Source organism: Salvelinus alpinus, chromosome 2 (assembly GCF_045679555.1).
Source record: "Salvelinus alpinus chromosome 2, SLU_Salpinus.1, whole genome shotgun sequence".
Taxonomy (NCBI): Eukaryota; Metazoa; Chordata; class Actinopteri; order Salmoniformes; family Salmonidae; genus Salvelinus; species Salvelinus alpinus.
This window is the reverse complement of record NC_092087.1, coordinates 84,448,114-84,453,601: the sequence shown is the minus strand read 5'-3', so window position 1 is coordinate 84,453,601 and position 5,488 is coordinate 84,448,114.

Below are 5,488 nucleotides of genomic sequence, written 5' to 3'. Positions count from 1 at the left end.
CAATAACCAAGATACAGGCCATATAGACCAGTACAGGTCTAATGATGATACTAGCCTATAATAACCACTATACAGGCCCTATAGACCAGTACAGCTCTAATGATGATACTAGCCTATAATAACCATGATACAGGCCCTATAGACCAGTACAGGTCTAATGATGATACTAGCCTATAATAACCAATATACAGGCCCTATAGACCAGTACAGGTCTAATGATGATACTGGCCTATAATAACCAAGATACAGGCCCTATAGACCAGTACAGGTCTAATGAGGATACTAGCCTACAATAACCAAGATACAGGCCATATAGACCAGTACAGGTCTAATGATGATACTAGCCTATAATAACCACTATACAGGCCCTATAGACCAATACAGCTCTAATGATGATACTAGCCTATAATAACCAAGATACAGGCCCTATAGACCAGTACAGGTCTAATGATGATACTAGCCTATAATAACCAAGATACAGGCCATATAGACCAGTACAGGTCTCATGATGTTACTAGCCTATAATAACCACTATACAGGCCCTATAGACCAGTACAGGTCTAATGATGATACTGGCCTATAATAACCAAGATACAGGCCCTATAGACCAGTACAGGTCTAATGAGGATACTAGCCTACAATAACCAAGATACAGGCCATATAGACCAGTACAGGTCTAATGATGATACTAGCCTATAATAACCACTATACAGGCCCTATAGACCAATACAGCTCTAATGATGATACTAGCCTATAATAACCAAGATACAGGCCCTATAGACCAGTACAGGTCTAATGATGATACTAGCCTATAATAACCAAGATACAGGCCATATAGACCAGTACAGGTCTCATGATGTTACTAGCCTATAATAACCACTATACAGGCCCTATAGACCAGTACAGGTCTAATGATGATACGAGCGTATAATAACCTTTGGAGGGAGTTGAAAGTCCGTGTTGCCCAGCAACAGCCCCAAAACATCACTGATCTAGAGGAGATCTGCATGGAGGAATGGGCCAAAATACCAGCAACAGTGTGTGAAAACCTTGTGAAGACTTACAGAAAACGTTTGACCTCTGTCATTGCCAGCAAAGGGTATATAACAAAGTATTGAGATAAACTTTTGTTATTGACCAAATACTTATTTTCCACCATAATTTGCAAATAAATTCATTAAAAATCCTACAATGTGATTTTCTGGATTTTTTTTCCTCGTTTTGTCTGTCATAGTTGAAGTGTACCTATGATGAAAAGTACAGGCCTCTCTCATCTTTTTAAGTGGGAGAACTTACACAATTGGTGGCTGACTAAATACTTTTTTTGCCCCACTGTATATGTATGTATGTGTGTGTGTGTGTGTGTAAAAATACTTATTTATTAAATGTTTTTATACATTTTCTGTTGGCTCTTTGGCCACACACGGGCCCCAGGGGCTTCAGCGCGGGTAAGCCCCTGCATTAATCCAGCCCTGATTGCCTCATGAAATTATGCCAGGACCACAGCTCATGAAAAAAGTTATCTTCACAGTAATTTAAGGGTTTCTTTGCAGTCTCTGTCCACTGAAGAGCGTCTAGAAAAGTTAAAGGAAATGTTGGAGTCGAAAGGAAATGGTTCCTCAATGTGGAAAAAAGTTATTGGATTAGATCGGGTTTTGGAGTAGTTGATACCAACAGTCCATGTGGATGACTGGACTATCTGCATGTCTCCTTTTTCGAGGGATATGTTTATCCTAGGCTGCCTGTCATTTCAAATTGTTCATTATTTCTGGTAATTACTCTTTAGCTCTTGGAGTCCCAGGAAAAGCTACACTTATTTTGAGTGTTTATTTACGACAACAGCTTGCTCTTGCTTGCTGAATGTAAAACAAAGAAAACAAAAGAACTGTGGAATATTCATTATGCTGATTCTGTTGCAAAGCGTTTCTTAATCGGAAGCAAACGAAACGGGGAGGAACCTACCTGAATTTGTCCAATAGAAACTCACATTTTTCTATGTTTGCTTCCGTTTGTTTATAAACGGTAAACGGTTTCTGTAATAAATAAGCCCCTGGCTGTGAATTTAAAAGGAGAGAGAGAGAGAGAGCACGATGGTGTGATCAAAATTCACCATGTGAGTAGCCTGCTAATGTACCTTTCTGAACATAAATGGTATAGACCCATAACTGATCCAAATGGTTGCATAATCAGGCTAAGGCTCTATGGTACTCCCTGTATATAGTTCCATTTTGTGTATTTTATTCCGCTTGTGTTATTATGTCATTTTTTAACTCTGGGCTCATAAGCAAGCATTTCACGGTAATGTCTACACCAGTTGTATTCGGCTCATGTGATGAATACAATTTGATTTGATTTTACGCAGTTATTTCAGCATGAATTCAAAACAGGACATTTAAGCTGTTATTGTCTTGCTCTTTACTGTAATCAGAGGGCTAATATCAATACTATGCATGCCAGTCTCTCTTGGCTAAAAGTAAAGGAGAGACTGAGTACAGTTACAAGCACACAATAATGAGATAATTGTGGATATAACAAAATGGCCGCTACTGACCAATAAGCATTCATTTGGGCGTGGTGTGGCAGATACATTCATAGAAATCAGACATGGATATTGATGGACATGTTCCCAACACTGTCAAGATTCAACATATCTAAGCACATTCAGGACGACAATGTGAGGAACACGGAGGAGAGGGTGCTCCTTTGTCATTGGCAGTCGGGCCATGTCAATATCAGGCAGGAGCTGTGTCCAATGACGGGATGCTCCACCCATTTCAGCAGGCTGGACCGGCACATGGACTCAAACACAGAGTACAGAGGAGACAGGCTTTAGATGTGGTTAGGAGACGGCTGACGATGGAGCGGCTGGTGACGTTGAGGGCTTCCATCCCTGTCATCCCACTGGCAACCGATTTGGATATTGTGAAGGTTGCAAGGCATGAAGAGGAGGACTTTTTAGATTCACTTCTTTTGGCAGAGGAAGAGGAGGAAATGGGCTTCAAAGATTATTCCTACAACTGCACAGCGCCAATCCTGAGTCTGTGAAAGCTGTGCAAGAGAGGGATGAGGCCCTGACCAAGAGAAGTGAGACCATCCAATTCGTTAGAGGACCACCTGAAGCTGACCTCTGAGACAGCTTTAAAATAGCTCTTTGATATTTGTACCTGTCTATATGGCCTGTATTATGGTTATTATAGGCTAGTATCATCATTAGGCCTGTACTGGTTATAGGGTCTGTATCCTGGTTATTGTAGGCTAGTATCATCATTAGACCTGTACTGGTCTATAGGGCCTGTATCATGGTTACTATAGGCTAGTATCATCATTACGCCTGTACTGGTCTATAGGGCCTGTATCATGGTTATTGTAGGCTAGTATCATCATTAGACCTGTACTGGTCTATAGGGCCTGTTTCATGGTTACTATAGGCTAGTATCATCATTAGACCTGTACTGGTCTATAGGGCCTGTATCATGGTTACTATAGGCTAGTATCATCATTAGGCCTGTACTGGTCTATAGGGCCTGTATTATGGTTATTATAGGCTAGTATTATCATTAGGCCTGTACTGGTTATAGGGTCTGTATCCTGGTTATTGTAGGCTAGTATTATCATTAGGCCTGTACTGGTTATAGGGTCTGTATCATGGTTATTATAGGCTAGTATCATCATTACGCCTGTACTGGTCTATAGGGCCTGTATTATGGTTACTATAGGCTAGTATCATCATTAGGCCTGTACTGGTCTATAGGGCCTGTATCATGGTTATTGTAGGCTAGTATCATCATTAGACCTGTACTGGTCTATATGGCCTGTATCTTGGTTATTGTAGGCTAGTATCATCATTAGACCTGTACTGGTCTATAGGGCCTGTATCATGGTTATTGTAGGCTAGTATCATCATTAGACCTGTACTGGTCTATATGGGTTGTATCTTGGTTATTGTAGGCTAGTATCATCATTAGACCTGTACTGGTCTATAGGGCCTGTATAGTGGTTATTATAGGCTAGTATCATCATTAGGCCTGTACTGGTCTATAGGGCCTGTATCATGGTTATTATAGGCTAGTGTCATCATTAGACCTGTACTGGTCTATAGGGCCTGTATCATGGTTACTATAGGCTAGTATCATCATTAGGCCTGTACTGGTGTATAGGGCCTGCATAGTGGTTATTATAGGCTAGTTTACCAGGAATGGTTTGGCGAACTATATTGTGGTTATTATAGGCTAGCGTACCGCGAATGGTTAGACCAACTATATTGTGGTTATTATAGGCTAGTTTACCGGGAATGGTTAGACTAACCATATTGTGGTTATTATCGGCTAGCATACCGGAGAGGGAGCTATAACTCTGAGGTAGATGCAGACGTCTTGCTCGTTCAACTTCTGCATCAAGGGGAACGTCTCGCTCGTTCAACTTCCGCATCTAGTTCAACATACACTCAAGGGCTCCCCCTGGCGGGGCCGTCCAGGTCCGCTATGCGGTCAGTCTTGCAAGGATGTCTCTATGAGGGTCATGGCTAGCATTCTAGCTAACCATCAACATGGGTTTGGTTAGCTAGCTAACTTGGCTAGCTAGTGTCATCAGCAATAACTGTATATATGTCAGCCAGATTAGCATCTGAATTCAAATTATTTCGAGTGAAATACAGTTGACAATTGGGCAATCGTATGATGATATTTTCCTCATTATAGCATGATTATGACCCAAAATAAATATGGAATGGCATGTACAGACTTCGGCTGGTCTTGCTAATTGCTAACGTTAATCAGTAGAGCGTTGCATGCTGGACGTTGCAATGCCCAGCTAGGACAAGAACTCGGCCGAACTCGGGTTGAGTGAAGGCATGAACGGCTGAGAGTCAGCGTCGGGTCCTTCATGCTGTCACAAGGGTTTGCGTTACGGCGATAAGAGCTCAGGCTGATCAAGGCAACTCCTCTAAAGTTGGTGGAAAAAATGAATTACATACGTTAATATTGCTATCAATTGTATTGGGTTGCACAAAAAGAGTCTGCGGGAAGCCAGAAGTTAAATACAATTCCATTTCGAAGTACTGTGCCAGTGGGCAGGAAGGTTGGTCATTATGAAGGGGGGGATTTGGAACAAAATATAAAATAAAAGTCATGCACATGCGCCATATGCAGACAAAAAAATTGTTGGGGACTACAACAGACCCACGTTTGGAAAGTCTGTTTTGTAATACAATGCTGGATTTTCCAAAATTAAAATGAATAGCCAACAATGGAAATACAATACAATACACCTGTCTGCAGGTGAGCAAAACCTCTCCTAACAGGACAGCCTCTCAGTTTGGCTCTCAAACCAAACTCTACCAAGCTCTATTTGAGATTCTCTCATCCTCAATTCATACATTATTGAAATTAACTTGGATATCACCCAAAAATGTTATGCATTGTGCATCCATCTTACTTTTGTGTGAAATATGTCTTGACTTTAGCCTTGTCATTCATGTTCCAGCCAAGGG